Below are 21,433 nucleotides of genomic sequence, written 5' to 3'. Positions count from 1 at the left end.
AGCCCTGTGTCTTCAAGGGTCCTACCCAGCGACTGGGTTTTCCTCTGCCTGTCTGTGTGTATACTGTATGTAACGTCTGTCAAAAGAGCTCTAATTAATTTGGCCGAAAGAAAGACAAGCACTTGGATCTAATATTTTTTAAAGGGAAGTTAAAAGCTCTGGAAGCTTTCAGTTCATGTGACTTTAATCTTTAAGAAATAAAAAGAGCCTTAAAGATTATTAGTAAAATGCAGGTCAGATACAAGGTTTGCTAAGTGTCTTGAGGGCGCAAACTGCTTTTAGGGTTTTGAGAACTATTTCACTTGCCAGCTTCACAATTGCTAGGGCCTGGGGCCATATGGAACTAACCACGCCCTTAATTAAGAAGGCAAACCTTGGCTGCACTTATCACACAACTTAAACAACTTACCAAGTTTTCCTTAAAGTTAACAATTGCTAGGAGTTAAATGAAACTACTAGAAATAGATTTCCATGAAAGGTGTGTAAGAACAGTAAAGTGTGTTTTTTACTAAAAGGTTATAAGAAGGCACGGAAATGTAAACTTTTGCTGGGGTTAAAGGATTGTTTTGAGTTAAATTAGGAAAAAGCTGAAAGTTCAAAGAAGCAGTGGAAGAATTGTGGAAATTTGTCTTGCAGAAGAGGTTATCTATGTGAACATACTAACTAAATTCAAAAAAGTATTATACTGTTTTTCTGTAAATTGAGCATTGAAATAAAAGCATAACAAAGTTTTCTTAAGGTGCTAATCTGCTCTTTCACACAATTTGTAAAGGATTATAAAAGCTTTCTGCTTCTTTAAAATTTCCGAGTCATCATTTTGGCAAAATAAATAACTTATGGTAATCTGGATGTCTATTTCATAATATCAAGTGTTTATCGAACGTATTTGACAGCCTTCCCCAAATCAAACTTCAGTTTCAAAATTGTCTTCCCTGGCACCTGGCTTTTCGAATACTTCATAGGGTCCCTGAAATGTCCAGAAAGGAGAGGTAAACAGGATTATTTCACATATTTAGGTACATGGGATTGCCAACATGATGCTCAATCTTCTTTAGGTTATATCTTGGTGAATAATGCTAAGGTATGTTCCAAAACTTATGGGATGTCTCAAATTCTAATGTCTGAGTATATGCTATCAATCGTAATTAAGGTTGTTATGTTTAAGTTATTGTAAACCACAGAGATAACCAAACTTCTTTCTCAACTGTGTTTCTAACTGTAACTAACCTGGATATTTTGCTATTTACAGAAAATTGTTGTATTATGTTAATCCTTTTCAAGAATATGGTTTATAATAAGCTGTAGGGCTAAAACAGGTTCTCTCAAACACAGGCTTCTGGTAACTTTGGAGACTGTGATGTTAAAGGAAAATGTACAGGACTCATGAAGAGCTAAAATGTCCACGGATATCAAGCAAGAGTTAACCAAATGGACTGAACTCAGAAAACTGAAGCAACCTTTTTAACCTTTGCTTGGAATATTGCTGATCTTTTTTTTTGTTTGTTTTTCAGAGTCAAGGAAATTTAAACTATTTAGTTAAGCTATTTATTTAAACTATTTATGGACTTTAATAATTAAGTAAGTTTTACTCTTGGAATCAAAATTTGGAGCATGTTTGCTTTCTTTCTTCCTGGTTCCTCTAAAATTTGGAAACTGTGAGTGTTCTTAACTTATGGCGATATAGTTGTTTGCATCAGTGCAAGAAGAATTCATTTTTCTTTTGCTACAGGACGCAATTGGAGAATCTGGTAATTTTACCAAGGCTTTGACTGCAAGGGTATACTTCCCTTTAAGGAGTCAATCTCTACTTGCAAAGTCAATAAAACGCCAGTGGGCAAACTGGCCTCAGACCTTTGCCTACACAGTCCCTGTAGAGGGTTCCTGACCTGTATTTAGTAAAGAATGTCACTTTCTAACAGATCTAGGACCTCCATGTTTATCTTGGGACCTTAAGAGGAGAGGATTACCCAACTCACAGGTGTTTGAGGATACTAACCCATGGCTGGGCTCAGCTTTAAAAGGTCTTATCTGAGACTCCTTGTGGAACAGAATTCCGTCAAAGCCAATCCAAAAGGCCTATGTATAAATCATTATTTTTGCGGCACTTTATGTATATAATCAGGTCAAGTACAAAACTAAAGTCTGTTTTGCAAACAACTCAGTCCTACAATGATTTATTTTTCAACAGACGTGAGGACTGGAGAGAGAGAAACTATGTTCAAAACTTATATCTTTGTCATTAAATTCTAAACTCACCGGTTGTTTTTAAGTTTTCATCTACATTTTAGAGTAAACCTGCTTGATTCTGTGAACCAACCAGCAATCCCTGGCTGCAGCTCAGAAAGAATAAAAGAGATGGGTAATGTAGAAATCTGGATAGATACTCTGTTGGGAGCAAGCCCCCCAAAGTCTGGCCATAAACTGTCCCCAAGATGGCCAGAAATAAGATCTCTGCAGCAACATAACATGTCCATAATGGCAGTAACGCCCACGCTGGAAGTGGTTTAAGGGAATGAGGGCAAGGAACACCTGGCCAGCCCAGGGTGGAAAAACGCTTAAAGGCATTCTTAAGCCACAAACAAAAGCCTGAGCGATCTGTGTCTTAAGGGCATGTTCCTACTGCAATTAATTTGGCCCATCCCTTGGTTTACCTTAAGGGATACTTTAATTAATTTAATATCTATAGAAACAATGCTACTGACTAGTTTGCTGTTAATAAATATGTGGGTAAATCTCTGTTTGGGGCTCTCAGCTCTGAAGGCTGTGAGACCCCTGATTCCCCACTTCACACCTCTATATTTCTGTGTGTGTGTGTCTTTAATTCCGCTAGCGTCGCTGGGTTAGGGTCTCCCTGACTGAGCTGGTCTCGGCAATACTCTAATTCTGAGCAATTATCCTGCAAATCCTGCCAGGTGAGAGAATAAATAGGGAATAAATACAGTGCCCATCACCCGGAGGTTTCCTTTTTGGGAATGTAAAACCAAGGGAACCAACCAAAGCCAAGCACCATGCACCAGAATTCTAGCAAGCGTAACTGTAGCTAGCAGTTTTCTGGATGTGTCACAAGACATTCCTTCCTCTTCCTTGGTGGAGGAGGACTCAGTTCCACAGTTTCACTTTAGCATTCAGCTTATAATGAGTCCATGTAACCCCTCAGGACATATTTTTGTCCCAAACTCAATTCCACGCTTCAGGTCAAAGCCCTAGGAAGGAAAACTGGATCTGAGGGATCCAGAGGCAAATGACGACAGGATTAAAAGACACAGCACAGGTGACGATAGAGGTTAAAAGGCACAGCTCAGCACTGCCGATGAAGCCAGCCCCAAGCCTCCTGTTTCACTAATGAAGACCACATTAATATCGATGGCATAAACGAGGTCTAGGGAACTCTAAGGCTACTGACAGTAGGTGGGAAAGAGACAAAGGTGAGAACAGATGATTCCTATTCTCTAGGCCCCCCTACTTCATGGGGGCAAGTTGCTTTGACATCTATGGTGGCACCTGCCAAGGCCGACGGAACTCGGGGATGCAAGGACAGAAGAAGGAAAGAGGATGCTCTTCTCTCTCCCCCTCACCCCCTGGTATCTGCTAGGAAGAGAAGGGAATCAGGGATGCCTGCTCCCCTCATTCTCATCTTCAGTCTGTACCCCTTTCGAATGCATCCTGAACCCATGGAACTACTTTGAAAAAATGACTTTTTTTGTATTCCTTTCTCCTCCTCTATTCTCTCTTCACTAATAGGTAACTGTCTCAGTACTATGGGACAACCCCCTCAGATTACCAAACTGGTAAGAGTTAATTTCCCAAACCTTAAACTGGTTGGCTTAGGATAGGGCTCACGGGAAAGGAACCCAGAAGCCTGACATGCCTTCAAAAAGGTAAAAATTATTTTAACCAGTTGGGCTTTTGGCCTCTCTCTCCCAGTGCAAACTGGTAAAAGGCTTCAGAATTTTTGAGCTGTCCTTGCCCCTGTGCTTGTTTCATTTTGATACATGTTTCCTAATAACCCCATCTGTTCTTGCCTCCAGGTCATCAAACTCCAGTCATGGAACCGGAGCTTCTGACGATGGCCCCTTCTGCTGGGAACTCTTAGAACGGCCACTGAAAGAGTTCTGACTGTTGTTTCCCCAGAACACTCCCTGGCAGCAGGAAGCAGTTAAGATTGGTCTTTGGCCCTATCCTTATGCTAACGGCAGTTAGATGTACTTCTTCAGAGGGGCGAATGAGACAGCTAGATGGGTGGGCATCCCTGGAGAAACTCCTTCCAGCCTGTCCACTGAAGTGGAGCCTCAGGAAGGTTCCACGACATTTGCAGCAGGGCAAAGCCTGGCCCCTCCTCCTCCTGTGTGGAACTTGGGATTCAAGCTGAGGGTTGGAAGCACTTGAGCATGGGACTCTAGCCTTGCAGAGATTGCCTGCTTACCCAGTAAAATCCTGCTTTTTTTCTTTTTCTTTTTCACCCAATAAAATCCTGCTTTACTCACCCTCTGCAACTGTCTGTGAGCCTAAATTTTCATGGCTGTGGGATGGACAAGAACCCGGCTTTAGCTGAACTAAGGAAAAGTCGTGCAACACATCCAGTAGGATCTACCTTCTATGAAGGTGAGGGTCTATTGAGGATGAGTTAAAAACTAATGTTGATTTTATTCAAATTTCTGAAATTTCTTCTGAAAATGCTGTCATATTCCAAGAAACATTATGGCTGTTTTGTTTTTGTTTTGTTTTGTTTTGCTTTTTGAGATGCAGTCTTGCTCTGTCGCCAGGCTGGAGTGCAGTGGCAGCATCTCAACTCACTGCAACCTCGGCCTACCAGGTTCAAGCTATTCTCCTGCCTCAGCCTCCTTAGTAGCTGTGATTACAGGCGTGTGCCATCACACCTTTCTAATTTTTGTGTTTTTTAGTAGAAACGGGGTTTCACCATGTTGGTCAGGCTGGTCTCGAACTCCTGACCTCAGGTGATCCACCTGCCTCGGCCTCCCAAAGTGCTGAGATTATAGGCGTGAGATTATGGCTGTTTTTAAAAATCAACTTGCACTCTGGTTACTAGCAGTTTGGTGGTCATTGTGAAAGTAAGTTTTTGCTTCCTTTAAATATATATGGTGTACAGTAATTATCTTATTTGTTAAATCCCAAATAATTGTTCCCCAAATTTAGACACCTATTCAAATCCATTAGACAATAGTCTATCAACCAAAACTAAATGAAGGCAATTTGAATTTTTATTTTCGTCTCTCTTGAAAAAATTCAAATATGAGTTGATGACAAAATATTTTTAACTCCCATCTTATGACTCTCTCTAAACATCTCAAAAACTCTACTGTTTACTAAGTTCACTTTATCTTTTGGCACTCCTGATCAATTTCTCTCCTGTTTCTAGATGTGCTTCCTAATTGTTCTTTTCAGTTGCAAATCATAGACTTTCATCTCTTCTGGTTTTTGTTCTCACACATTAACCTTGAACTTCATAATAATATTCAGGGGAAACGAGGCTTGACAAATCGTTCATAGAATAGCGGTGCCAATAGCAGGGATTGGGTTTGGAAGGTAAAAGAAGTACCTACTACATGAGAAGGTGCTGTGACCACTTGTGCGTTAATATCTAAGGATCTTACAATACATGATAACGCTGTGTTTTCTTCATTATGTTAAACAAATCAGCAGCAGTGGTGTATAAGCATTGGAAAACTGAAGACACAAAAAGTACTGAAAGACCTAACAGGAAATGACAGTGGAAGAAAAAAAGTAAAGAAGAGAACATAAAAGGGAAACCAATAGTGGGGAAGTCAAACTGAAGAGATGCAGTTTAATGGGCATAAAGTTTCAGTCATGCAAAATAAAAACAGTTCTAGAGATCTACAGTACAATATGATGCTTATAGTTGACGATTATTACACGCTTAAAAATTTGCTAAGAGGGTAGTTCTCATGCTGTGTGTTTTTTTAACCACAATAAAAAAAATCACTGTGGCATGAAAAGGAGTCAAGGGAATACAGATTTGGATCAGCTATTTACACACCATTTCAAAACAATGGACATAAAAACTTAAGAAAAAAGATGGAAATCACTAGTCAAAGAAGCTAAGTTAGTTCCTTTGGTGAAAGCTTGTTTGCCTGCAGCAAACAAGGAAATAAACCCAGGATATCAGTCAAGCTAGGTATTTTGTTTGGGGCAATGATGTTTAATGTATTAAGGGTGACTGATCAAAGAAACCAGTGTAAACGTCCACAGCCTGAGGTTTCCCAGAATTGTTCAGTGCCTATGGTATTCTCTCTGTTTAACAATGATTATGCATGTGATATATTATTATTATTTTGGTTAAATCTCAACATAACTTTTTGGGAATAATACTTGATAAAATTTCGGGTATTCCAAGGAGTTCTAGTTTGAGTAATATTAGTTTCATAAAACTATCTGTGAGGATCTATAAAAGGTGTCTATATTATTATTCTATATATAGTATCATGATATCAGAGAATATCAAGGTTGAAAGTGACTCTGAAAGTAATTGAGGATAACCCCCTGTCTGATGCTTGAACAATCTCTACAATATCACAGACAAGGTTATGGAAACAAGTTTTTGCTATTAAGTAAGAAAGAAAACTTCATGTAAGTACAAATTAAATTCTAAGTTATATGTTGAATTTTCTCATAACCTGAATTATTTAGGTGCAAATTAGTTATAATTGTTAAACAAGTAAACAAAATAATTGTTAGTTATTAGTTCTAATTGTTAAACAAGTAAACAAAAATAATTAAAAGTGAATGTGAAATCTCACCAAGAATTCATATTTGGTGATATCATTACTCACAACATGCAGCTAACATTTGTATGAGGAATATTAAAAGTTCAACTAAAAATAATGTATTCTATCATATTTCAGTTTTCATAGATAATAATAAAATGTTTGATAAATATTAAAATAGTAAGCTCATAAGTAATTATTTGATATGCCAAAAATAGAGTCTCATAATGAAATAACAAGAGTGAGGGAGTACAAATGCTTCAGTGATGCTGATTAAAGTGTAACTGCTTTTCAGGGAGGAGGAAATGAAACCAAGATGTTTTGAAGAAACAATGTTGAGTTTTGCATAAATAAAGAAGTAGAATGAAATTGAAAAGAATTGTGTACGTTTATTGACGGAGAGTTTCTGCAGTATGCTACCGCAGTCCATATGCTTATCAATTATGAGAATTTTGACTTTCGGCTCTGGAAAATATGAGAAATATAGGCAATTACTCTCTGAAGAAAGGAACTCTTTTATCATCCATATGTTATTAATGCCCAGCAGGGCAAGGCAACTTCTATTAAGTGAGCAGCCAGTAATGCTTTATTAACATATCTTTACTAAAGATCAATCTTTGGAAATATTGTCACATATAGCATTAACCCCAAACTGTACACTTCAAACATTTTATTTTTCACTTAAATAGAAATTATATTAAGCTTATTCATTACTATATGTTAATCAGTTTGCAAAGACATCTTCCTGCTTGTCCATAAGCAATAAGCAAAATTAATGATTTAATTTTTATTTTAAAACTCTTCATTGTTGACAACTACCATATGTTTTAAGCAAAGTAATTAGGGGTGTGTGTGTGTGCGCGCGCGCGTGCGCGCGTATTTGAGAGGGATTGGGGAAAATAATGCAATTATTATATAAAGTGATAATTTCCAGATTGAAGCATAAAGACTAAGTAGCTCAAGATAATGAATTCATTCTATATGTGCCTTTCTCTCATCATCTATCGCTCTGTAGTTGTTTTACATCTAAGCTCTTGAACTTTCAACAAAGTTGTGAAATAATAAATGTATTATTTGCAAAGAATAAACCTCAGAGACATTTTTCAGAAACATTAATTAGGCCTAATAACATCCAGCAATTGTGATATTCCACTACTGTAGGATTTTTTTTGTCTCCCCTCTACTCCCCCTTTTTTTGTTTTTTAAGAAAAAAGAAATTTCTTTAGTGTTTTAGAGTATGCTTTTGGCAGGAAAATTAAAGATACTTGTTTTGTTCCCAGGCCTGCCACCAGCATGCTGTGTGATGCCCTTATATGCTCTTTGCCTCAGTTTCTCCCATTACTGAAATAAAATTATAATGGTTACCACTTTAAAGTCTCACAGGGTTGCTCTGAGAAATAATGAGAATAGTGTGGAGTAGTTTGACAGAATGAGACAAGAATTCTCGAACATTAAAGAGAATTCAATATAGATGTTTTAACAAGAAAAATGTTTCTCTTAAGCAATTGTGTAGCAGTGTACTGTCTGATTTCATTAGCTATTTCTCACTAAAGCTTATTAGAGAAATTTGGTTATTCAGGCCATTTTAGAAAATAAAGGAAATTTAAATATTCATGGAAAAAGAGAGTGTGTACATGACCCTTGAAAATAAAGCATTATGAACCAAATGGAAATTTTCAAATGGTTTAGTCTGTTACCTTTTTAATTCAAGCTTGCTTTATTATCAGACATTTTAGCAACTTGAAATTTTACTATAATATCTAAAATTCTTCAGAGAAATTCCAGGAAGCTCGGAAATTTCTCAGTACCATATGTAAATATAAATGTAAAGAGCAAGAAATAATCTATTTTATAACAAAGTATTTTATGTCTCAAATTCTGAGGACCAGAGTTGACTATTGTTAATGAAATATTTAAATGGAATGATTATAGGAATGAATATTGGAAATTTTTGTCCTGTTTTCTTCATTTTTTTTTTTTTTTTTTATTTCTTCCCAGAACCATGAGTGAGTGATTGGGTATATATTCATTTCATGTCATATAGTATAACAGAGAGTTTTTATTTATTTTATTTTTCTGGAGAACTACTTAGTACATAGCAAAACTATTCTCTCCCTAGACAAATATAAAACCTAGGTTACAGTAGAACTTTGAAAAGACATCAACTGAAATAATACATATGTTTGTCTTAGATTTTTAAAATTGAAGGAAAAATTGCTGCTTTACCAATCACATAATTTTGTTTTATGAGTAAAGCTACTTTAAAAACTAGACTATTACTTATTTTCGCAAACTGTAACCTGAGATAGTTTTATGTTCTTGAGTCAGGTGTATCTTGGTCATACGTCCTCTACTACTTACCTCAGTTTTTTCCTTAAAATTTTCCAAAGAGATTCAAGAATGATAGAGGCTACAAGGTGCTTCCAAGAAATGTATAAAGATTGAGTAAGGTATACAAAATAACTTGTGCAACTTTTTTTTGTTGTATTCAGTTTTTTAAAGTTATCTCTGCGTGACACTTTGTAATACTGTGATCGCTTTCCAAAAGAGATGTGACCTATAGAAAGAAGTTGTAAAATGTTTCTCATACATTACTTCTCTCTGAAATTTCAAATGCAACTTCATGATGACCTTCATAGAATAAAAGTGTTCCTATTTGTACTCTACTGTTTTTATTGTTGTAGTAGTGATGGTGGTATATTGCTTTCTAAAAGACTCATAGTAAAACAGGTTAAAAAAGTCTCACCAGCATAAAACTTTCTTTTCCTGCATGTGTACTTCCAGGCAACTAAAGATAATGATTTCAAACTAATTTGAATTACCTATGGAGAGATAGAGAGTACAAATGAATTTGTCATAATTTGAGAAGGAAATGGAGTATGGTTTGCTATCACATCTGGTGACACACAAGTGAACAGGGCTAATATTCCTCCCATAATGAAATGGAAATGTTTGTCAATACGTTTGACATACACCTACCACCTACAGGAGCATTACCTTGATATTTTGCTTAAAAAAAAAAAAAAAAAAAAATGCTGTTTTTAACAGCACACCCAATGACAGATGGTTTTATATCTTTCTACAGCGTTCTAGGTTGGTATTCTGGAGCCAATGTACATTTAATAATGAATGTTTTTTCTTTTCTTTTTCTTTTTTGAGACGAGGGTCTGACTCTTGCCCAGGCTGAAGTGCAGTGGCACCATCTCAGCTCACTGCAACCTCCACCTCCTCAGCTCAAGTCATTTTCCCACCTCAGCCTCCACAGTAGCTGGAACTACAGGCATGCACCACCGTGTTAGGCTAATTTTTGTCTTTTTTGTACAGATGGGGTTTCGCCATGTAGCCCAGGCTGCTCTTGAACTTGTGAGCTCAAGAGATTCACCTGCCTCAGCCTCCCAAAGTGCTGAGATTACAAGTGTGAGCCACCATTCCTGGCCTCTATATCTCTAAAGGTATTAGTTTTCCCTCAGTTACAAAAAAATCATAAATTTAAAATCATATTGGCTAGTTTCTCTAACTCTTCTATAAAAATCAATTACTAAGTATTGTAGACTCTTCTCAGATAAGTCATCTTCCAAATATCTCATCTTTTCCATTCTCCCTGCCATTGTTCTAGCTCAGAGCCTTATTACTTTGTATCTAGAATACTTTCATAGACTTTCCTACTACCATAGTCTTGTTTTCATATGTGTCCTCCAGAAGATTAATCTTGTGAGCCATAATATTTGACCAGGCTCAAAATAATTAAATGCTCTCCTTTGTTTATAAGAATAAAGTCAAATACTTTAAACTGATGTTCAGTTCCTGCCATAATCAGGCTTCAGTGAACTACTCATTTATTACTAGAGTAAAAAATGTATCTCAAATAATTTATGTGCTCCTTACCACCTCCCCCTACATCCTTAGACTTAATCATTCTCAGAGGGGGCAATTATATCCACCATCCAAAAAACAGCTCAAATCCCATTTGCCCGGTGAACTGGCACTCCAACAACTGATTTATAAGTTAGTTCTTCTTTTAAGTCTTCACTGTTCTTACTACTCATACTTACAGTTTCCATTTGGTGGGTTGCTATTACTTAAAATTTAGTAAACCTTCTTAACCTCCCCAAGGAGACTTTAAAGTCCTGGAGAAGAATACTCCTTTTTTTTTTTTTTTGTTTTTGAGACAGAGTCTCGCTCTGCTGCCCAGGCTGGAGTGCAGTGGCCGGATCTCAGCTCACTGCAAGCTCCGCCTCCTGGGTTTACGCCATTCCCCCGCCTCAGCCTCCCCAGTAGCTGGGACTACAGGCGTCCGCCACCACGCCCGGCTAGTTTTTGTATTTTTTAGTAGATACGAGGTTTCACGGTGTTAGCCAGGATGGTCTCGATCTCCTGACCTCGTGATCCACCCGTCTCGGCCTCCCAAAGTGCTGGGATTACAGGCTTGAGCCACCGCCCTGGCCTCCTTTCTTTTTTATATTAAATTCTACAAAGTATCGTTGGTAGATTTCAATAAACATTTTTATAAAACATTTAAAAGAGCAGGAATAAAAGCAATAACAAGAAAAGTGGCAACGGATGACAAACCTTGGCCACTTTCTAAATCTGCTCTGATGAACGCTAATAACAATCAATTAACTCACTAGTGAGGTTTATCTTCATGCTGATGTAATAATGTAATTCCTGATAGTGAGCTGAAAATACACACTTGAAATAGAAATTTACTTCTCCAGATATAATTCCATTGTTGTAGTTCGTTTCATCTTAGATCTTCTACTTGGCTCATTGTCCTTTCTTACCCTAGAAAGATTGACCCATTAAATCCCACAAAGTTCTCAAGATAATTTGGTAGCATATATGTAATAACTTCCATCTGAAAAGCTCAAAACATAACATCTAATTCTTGTTAGAACAACTAACAATTAAAAATCCAAAGTTAAAACCAGACGAGAGAATATTTAACAGAATTTCCCTAGATTGCCTAATAATATGCTGCAGAGGCAAAAAAAAAAAAAAAAAAAAAAAAAAAAAGTCACTTATCTATGTAGAGCTTTGCATTATAATGATAGATTTAACTTCTTTTAACAATGGAAACTTTCTGAGTTTACATTTGGAACGAAAATAGTAAACTACTCTTAAGTATAGTATGAACAAAATACAAGGGAAATCAGTAACAGAGCCATAACAGAGCTTTCCACTTTAAATAGTTTGGTAAAGTTACATACTCCAGCTTCCACTAACTGACATGTGTGAAGTCTAGCTCTCATTACCATAAACGTTTTGAAAGTATAATGCTACCTTTGTAGAGGCAACTCTGCTTATGAGATATTGGAACAAGTTGATTCATAAGGTACTGAAAATGATAATGCAACCCTCTAGAATAAAACATACAAAACAACCCCCAATATTATGCAAAACTATTACTGATGAGAAAGCCTCTTCATTCCTGTCTTATATTGCTCTCCTGCTCTATTCCATTTAGAGATAAGAAAATAGACCTTCTATAAAAATGTCTCCTCAGGGCTTATGAAACTTTTGTGAGAGTGAGAGAGAGAAGAAGATATTGTTCATAAACATAATGGGGATCACTTGGCAATTACTCAATCTACTTGTCCAATATCCAGTTGTTCTAATTTTAGAATTGCCAAAGTTGATATCTAGTTCAGATAAGAACTGGAAACGAGCGAAAACCACACAGTTATGATCCTGCTTTCTTTGCCCTTTCTCCCTGCTCCCCTACATGTAACCTTTCACATATTTATTTTGCTATCCACATTCTTTTTGAAGTATGTTGTTAAACCTAAGACCTCATAAAGTAAATCCTTAGTGTTATGAAAAAAGAAACTGAGGTCATTTTAAAGTTGTGTGGCTAATTTACAATCTGAACGTTTTTGCATTTTTCTCATGTTAAAGAAATTTTAAAAACTTATCAATAGATTTCTTTGTGGCTTTTACTAATGAAGTTGTATTTTTTTCTACCCGTGGTAGGTGTTGAATAATTTGAATGGGAATTTGAAGGTTCATGGCTTCCAAACCAGCAGGAGTTAAGGCTTAATTGCTTGGAAATACATTTTCATGGCTGATACCAGTAACAGAAAAATGTCTGTATGTCAAGAGACTCTGTACTAATCAGTTAACCATAACATGAGCCACCCCATACCTAGGGCCAATGTAACTGTTAACAGCTTGAAGCTATTAAAAATGTACCAGTGGAAAACTTTCTTATACTTTTTTTACTAATATGCTTCTTCACTCTAAATAAAGGAATAGAGAAATTTTATACTTAACTACCGTCAGAGAAAAGGAAAGTACATTCACCTAGTTTGAGCTTCAAAACATTACATCCAATGGTGTTCATTAAGGTAACACTTTGAAAGTCACTCAATTGCTAATAAGCTCTCTCTGTGTCAACTCAGAGGCTGCCTATTAGATCTCGTTACACTCCAGAGACAAGGATTTGATTTCTAGCTCTAGAGATCAGGTCAAGAATTGCAATAACAATTAGTAATTAGTAGTTAGATCTCGATTTACCACATTAGAAGGTCACTCCTCTGAAGCATTTGGTCTCATGAGAGGAAAGGAATATGGGAGACAATCAACAGTTGACACTTTGAAATCAAGAAAAGAATCTAAGATTCTCCTTGAAATTCTTCGGCACTTTAAGAGTAAATTTCTTAAGATCTCATTTTTATAGAATTAATTAATGAATTTAGGTCTAAATCCTAGGTTTTGCAGCAACTCATACTATGTAACAAAACAATACTCTTATTTTTAATAAGACATAAATTTTATCTTTAAAGTGGTGATCTTCCTGTGAACCTGGATAAAAAGATAAAATGTGAATAGTATTTTAAATGCTAGTATCCTCCTAAAATATTATTAAATAATTGAAAATTTAAAATAGTGTAATAGCAAATAGAGTCATGTTTTATGGTATGAATGTGACTAGTGCATGAAAGTTTGCAAAGTAAAAATCTCAGTTCACAAACTAAGATATGTGGAAAATGCATTTTCTTGATTTTTTAAAGCAAGTTGTCTTCTGCTGTTTATTCTATGTCCCTAAGAATATAATTAACCTTAATTATTATTTGAACTTCTATCCAGTCCTCCACTTGACAACATGTTCAAGGTTCTTGGATCTTACACAGCATCAAAACAATTGGGTCGTGTGTCGCAGTCTGTGTTCATCAATCAACAGTTTACCAACTTGGCTGTGAAAATCTTCCATTCACTTATTTGTGCCTGTTCATCAGGTCTGGGAGACTTGCTGACTTCATACAGTGGCCCTTAAGATATGATGACAATATATGAGACAGAATCATTGGTGCTTCCGTTACTACAGCCTGAGGTGTCTTTTGGAGTGTATCTTTCTGGGATCTTACTGTCTTCACCAGAACATTGTCAGAAAATAGGACCTCAGCTTCTATCACTCCAGAGCATATATAACTCTCTCCTCTTGACAGCTAAGAGAATGTCTTTTGAGCCTGAGGGAAACCTTTCTCCTTCCTGTTTCACCTAAGATGCCTATCTTTGTCATATACTAAAATTATTAGAAGACAAATTACAGGACATTTTATAAATTACTACTGTGTTCAGATTTACCACATACCTCTTTTGAGGCACTAAAGCACAGAGCTAACCAACTATCTTAGTGGAGTGAAGGGAAAAAAAAATTAAAAGCAGAAGAATTAAACATAAGTTAATATCCCAAAGTATTATCCAGGTATAATTATAGAATCAGTATTTTAAGAAGTCAAGACATAGGTTATATGAAATGTTTTGATGATTATTTTGAAAATGTTAAAAACAACACAAATTATTTCTAGTATCAGCTAAGTACTAGAAATTTTAAAGGCAAACATCAATCTTATACATATAAAATGCAGGTATTGCTAATGATTTAAGGAAGAATTTTACTGTTAGAATCTTTCCCAGCAAGTCTATAAGTTTCATAAAAATAATAGTAAAGCTCTAGCAAGAAAGGATCTTTCTAGAATTAAAAATTGCATAGGTTAAGAATTTTGGGGTGCAAGAAACAAAAGTTTTCCTTAGGTTACCTTAAGTAATGGAGTTTTAATACTCCACTTTAAAGATCACCAGAATTTTCATATTGCAGGAGTTTGTGATGGGATACGTTGTTGGAAAGAAGAGCTAAGTAAGTGGTCTCATATTTTCCTTCTATAACATAGTCATTGCTTTTACTTACATTGTTTGAACTCTTTCATCCCACTGATAGAGCAGAAAATTAATAATAACATATATTAGCATGTTGACATCTAATATGGTTTGGCTGTGTCCCCACCCAAATCTCTACTTGAATTGTGTCTCCCAGAATTCTCATGTGTTGTGGGAGAAACCCAGGGGTAGGTAATTGAATCATGGGGGCCCGTCTTTCTCAAGCTATTCTCGTGATAGTGAATACGTCTCACAAGATCTGATGGGTTTATCAGAGATTTCTGTTTTTGGTTCTTTCTCACTTTTCTCTTGCTGTCACCATGTAAGAAGTGCCTTTTACCTTCAACCATGATTCCAAGGGCTCCCCAGCCATCTGGAACTGTAAATCCAATTAAACCTCTTTTTCTTCCCAGTCTCAGGTATTTCTTTATCAGCAGCATGACTATGGATTAATACAACATCCAAATAGAATAAGAGAAATAGGTAGTTGACTTTTTGAAGAAAAACAGGTGTAAAACTGAAACAGAATCAATAGCACAAAGACAGCAAGAGAAAAAAATAATAGTTCATTTTAATTTCAGTGCTCTCCATAACATATAATTGAAAGTGAAAGTTTGCTTCTTTACAAAAAGAATATTATGATTTGCATATATTTGAAAATAAAGTCAATTAGCTTTAGAGTTAGCATTAAGGAAATACCATATAAGCCATGTCAAACAAGGTGACCCACGACACTCCTTCACCTCCTACATTGTGATGCCATGTATATTATATATGTATAGGCCTAATTTTGATATGGAAATAATGAGCAATGTGGGCCACACAGAGATGGTACTGAGAAGGCACACAGAGAGGCACTAAAAAAAAAAAAAAAGCTGTATGTAGTTAAAAGGTAGAAATAAAGGCATGATTTTGAGTTTTACATAAAGATCTAAATTCAAATATATACATTTGACAACTCTGGAGATATCTACAAATGACTTGCTTCGATGGCTGGACTTGGACAAGTCAATATGTTTATAATTGATGTCATCATAATTCCATTTTGCTTTACCTATCTGCTTAGTTGCATAAAAGAAACTATAGACTGGGAAAATAAGCATAGCCTTTTCTTTCTTATTTTCTGGAATTATAGTGATCCAAATAGTCATAGCACTTCCCTGGCCATAAGCCCTGGAGTTTAGGCCTGTTCAGATAGAATAAGTTTAATAGTGAATAGCATCATCAGGACACAGCAATGGTTCTGGAAATCCAATAGCAGCTTAACATATTGACAATTTTCTGTTAGTATATCAGCCAGAAAATTACATTCTCAAGCAATTAAACCTTATTTCTTGCTGGTTTTGAAGTCATGAACCATCAAATTTCCTACTTTTGTTAATCAGCCTCTATTCTTGGTCCAAATAGCTATGAGTACAGACAGGGTGATTTGGTAGAGAAAGTATGTAAAGAGCTGACTAGAGGAATTATTCCAATCCTCATGACTTTAGGCAAGACCGTTTTCCTCAGAAGCAGTTCAGGACATTTCTAGGACCTGGAGCATAGTGGATTCCTTTGCTGTATGTGTATCTATAGAAAAGAAAGCTTAAAGGCATATCAGTTGAGAAAGAAATCTCAATCATTGCAAAGTGATCTTAGCATTTATAAACCACCTTTAAAACAAAAAATAAAGTGTAAAATGCATAAAACAAAAAATTAAATTTTAATATCAAATTACTTTTGGAGGTATATAATCTCTATTTTATTTTATATATTATTGATCAATGTGTAAATTATGTAGAAATTATATATTAAACTTTTAATATGTATAATTTGTGCACTGAATAAATACTGGGCCTTAGACACTACCAAAGGTTATCTTTAACACTGAGACTGCAGCACTGCCAAAAGTATATTCTTTTTCTTCAGTGAAAAGCATACCTGGTCCCCAAAAAATCCGTAATAGCTACCCTATTGTGGTTATGGTAGAAAATTAGAACCTTCTTTAAGAAATATATTATTATATTCTCTTCCATTATGTTTCAATTTGTGATTCTCCATGGTGTTTTCTGTTGGCTCCAACTTCTGGGAGCTTCTGGGCACATCTTGGCGATGACTGACAGGCTGCTTTTGATAGTCTTATTAGCAACAACATCTCTTAGTTGAAGTCCCATATGTAGTTTAGCTATTAGTCCACTCTTGGCAGCCTCAGATGCCATTGAGACAACAATTCTCATTCATTGCCCTCTCAGTTGACTCAGGTAGGTTTATTCATGTCTTAATGTATATTTTTTAAATTATCCTTGAGATTTCCTCTTTCACCCATGGATTGTTTAGAAGTGTGTTAGCTCCCAAGTATGTAGACGATGGAGTAGACACACTTTTTTCCTATTCCTTCGTCTAGGTATAACTTAAAATCAAGACCATATATATATATGTGTGTGTGTGTGTGTATGTATGTATGTGTGTATATATATATATCAAACAGAAGAAAGTTCTACAAAGTGAAGATAAGAAGGCAGATTGACTGTGGACTTTGGGACCAAGGAAGCAGCAGAGTGGTGATTTTGCTCTGTTTTCCTCTTCCTTCCTATATCCCAGGCTTAGAGCAGAAGAAGTTGGCAAGCATGAAACACCAATGCACGCAGACCAAAAAGAAAAAACAAAAACAAAAAACAAACAACAAAAAAATGCACACTTAAAAAACAAACAAAAAACCCACCATCGCCGTCAAAAGTACGTTCTCTTTCTCTCTAACCAAATAATTAGGAATTGGGCAACTCAGAATGACATAAATTTTAGACCACTCTACTTCAGTCAAACACCACAGAAAAAATATGGCTCCCCCATCACCCATGACAGCAAAGGCTGAGTGGTGAGCTGAGATTTTGACACTCTTCAGGCTATAATGAGGTACCCCAGTACCCTCTCCAATGTGGTGTTATATAAAGGTTTCAAGTATTACTGGAGGCTGACTGAAGAACCTAGACTTTCATACATACAGGGAAGAAATGATGGAATACACCTACTTCTTCTATTGGGGTGGTGTCAATGAAAGCCAGCTAAAATGCTGAAGATACAGCAATAAGTAAGATAGGTTATGACTTTTTCTCTCTCCTGAAGTGAATATTCTAGTGGAGATCTGGGTCCAAAGTTTGTAATATTAAACATTGTAATATTAGGTTAACATATGTTAAAGAATGACTGTGTCTCTTGCTACAGATGTATAAACCAAAGGTAGTGCCTATAGCTAAAAACAGACAACTGAACAAAAAATGTCTTATGTGCCAAGATGAAGAAGCAAGGCAAGAGACAAGTAGTATAAACTAAAGCAATTTAGATGACCATGAAGTGTCCACATGTCTTGATAAAGACTGATGACTATGTCCATATAGAAAATATTTCATTTAATTATGCCTAGGAACATATATGTTTATGAAGTACTTACATAGCATAAGGCAAAAGAAAACCCACCTTTTAAAGATACAGAGCAGCTGAATAATGAATGGGTGATATTAACGACTGACATATTTTGATTTATAGTTAATTTAGATGAGCCTACTCTTCCCATAATTCTAACAGCTTTATGCCACACATTTTCTTGTGGATGAGGTTTATGTTAACCATGACTGGTCAACGGTGGAAATTAAGGATCAACAGGACCAAATATCTTAAAATTTTGAACTGTAGAAAAATCATAATACATTTTTTCATTAAATTTTGATACAAGATATATCTCTTTAAGATCCCAACCATGAGGATTTATTATAAAATTAGTTCAAATGTAAAGCAGAACTAGCACATGGATTATGAGGATGATATTAAAAGAAGATATCAAGAGCATGTAAATAGTTTTTGAGTAATAAAAAACAGGAGTAAAAGTTATTTTACATTCTGATATAAATTTTTTAAAAACTGATCTATATCAAAGGTAGACATTTGGAGCTATATATAAGACCCATCTTTAGAATATCTCACTTCCCTGGTTTTTGCTTTAGTCTTTTTTACTTGTAATAAGAAAAGCTTCAAACCCTTTGGCTAGTATTACTTGTACATAGCAAGTTGGAAAACACCTTTATAGTCACCTTAAAAGTAAGAAAGGCTGCTTATTTTTGATGGAACATTTATTAGTTATGTTGATCCTGCAAATGTTAATGTCAAAGAGATAAGCTATATGAATAATAATATTTTCTGTGATCTTGATAAAAGAAATAGTGTCAACATAATAGAGATGCATATTAATATATTATCACAACATTTAAAAAGTTTTGTAAGCAGTATGAATTAAAAGTCAGATATTCATAATTAAAAATAGAAGACAAATGATCAGATTTGGAAAGGCTGTTGAACAGCTGTGGCCATTTTTGTGGTGCACAGAAAGGCTAATGTTTAATGTGGCACTGTACCTTGGCAGACTTATGTTCATTAACAAACATTGAGGAGAATGGATTCTCATTACAAATTTTTCAAATTATGTAACATAATGGGAAAACGACATTCAATTATTATGCCAGGTCCTGACACTACAACATTTTTACTTTTTTATATTTCTCACAGCTAGTGAAGAATGCCTATCTTGTCAATGCTGGTAGATACATATTTGTTTCTAAATCAGTGGACATTTGTACTGGAAAGTGTTCATCCTGTTCATTGTTACCTTATGCCTATGGAATTTTACTGTACCACTCTGTAACAAAACTCTTGTCTCTTGGCTATTTTGTTCAGAAACCTGCAGTGATTTCCTACTTGCCTTCAAAATGAAGTTCTTTAACTTTGGCCACGGTCAAGCACACGGTATTTCTAGTGGCCATCTTCTTAACACAGTTATCTTCTACTCCCTTCAACCTACCTCCTCATCAACATCTGATTCTCCTGACTTTCATGTATGTCTTGCATGTGTGCATTTCTCCGCATAACACAGCTGTATTATTCTGTTCTCACGCTGCTAATAAAGACATATCTGAGGCTGGGTAATTTATAAAGAAAAAGAGGTTTAATGGACTCACAGTTCCACATGGCTGGGGAGGCCTCACAATCATGGTGGAAGGCGAAGACAGACAAACGCACGTCTTACAGGGCAGCAGGCAAGAGAGCATGTGCAGGGGAACTGCCCCTTATAAACTATCTTATATAAGTTCTTTATAAGAACTGCCCCTTATAAACTTACTCACTATCACGAGAACAGCAAGGAAAAAACACGCCTCCATGATTCAATTACCTCCCATTGGGTCCCTCCCACGAAATATAGGGATTATGGGAGCTATAATTCAAGATGAGATTTGGGTGAGGGCACAGACAAACCACATGACCTCCTATTACCATTCCCCTTGTGTACTGTCTTGTCCGAATTAACACCACTTTTCAAGGCCTGGCTCAAATGTCATTTTCTCCAGGTGCCTTCCCAGGTTTTTCTCTTGAGGTTTTTCCTCTGTTCTTCCAGTGTTCTTATTCCCGTTACTATTTTATCTCAGTATATTTAGCCTTATATTCAAATTTTAGTTTAAACTACCCTTCTCCCCATTATTATTAGGGTTTTTGTTGTGTTTATATTTCTATAAATTGTATTACCTTTCACATTGTGTTTTTCCTATTGTACTTCTGAACAAAATAATGTTTTATTGTTGGTCAAAATTAATAATTCATTGAAATGTACCAAATGAATGCATACAAAATATGCTTGTAGGTTTTATTAGATCTCTGACTATAGCAGACCCAGACCCAGTTGCCGTGTGATTTTTGCAATATGAATTGCAGTTCATATTGCATAGATCATTCGCTATCAGACCAAGTCTGTTGATTTGTGTTGAATTTTAGAAACCATGAATATGCATATATTAGATATTGAGGTTAAAACAAAAATCCTTAATAGGGAATTAAGGCAGGATATTTGTGAATATTTCATACCTAAATAGGACCATGCTAAGCTATACCAATATATATTTTCAAAGTAAGCAGAAAAACAGGAAAAGAAACCTAATATACAGGTATTTTAGACACATAATTTAGCCTTAGGACAAGGTTCTGAAGCAAACAACACAAAATTAAATGCCTCTAAGAGGTGCATAGGTGACAGAGGTGTAGTATGCAATTTGAGTTATGATGGGTAACCTGCTAATAAAGGGAATAAATTGAGTTTTGCCATGAGCTAATGTGGGCCAATAGTACCAAACTTAATCTTATTTTTTTTTTTTGCATTATTTGTCAATTTTTATATGAGTTTTCACACAAAACTCTTGGTTTTTACCTTCTCTTGAAAAAATCTAAAGATTCAAAGAATCTCATAATTAATTAGCAGTCTGTGACTTCTGTTCAAAGGCTCTTATAAAAGGTGATTGAAAAGAGAGAGACAACCAAAATTAAATGCAGCAGTTGGAGAGAAGTGGAAAATCTAGTATACCTGTTTTGAAGTACAGGTTGAAGATCATGAGTGATTTGTGAAAAGTTAAATACAGAATAGTAGCAGATATAGTCTAATGACATGAGATAACTACATTGACATAAAAGGTTGATTTCTGACTTTTGAGAGTTGATCTAATTATAACTTTTGAGAATTG

The sequence above is a fragment of the Piliocolobus tephrosceles genome, chromosome 1 (assembly GCF_002776525.5).
Source record: "Piliocolobus tephrosceles isolate RC106 chromosome 1, ASM277652v3, whole genome shotgun sequence".
NCBI classification, from domain to species: domain Eukaryota; kingdom Metazoa; phylum Chordata; class Mammalia; order Primates; family Cercopithecidae; genus Piliocolobus; species Piliocolobus tephrosceles.
This window is presented reverse-complemented; position numbering follows the sequence as displayed.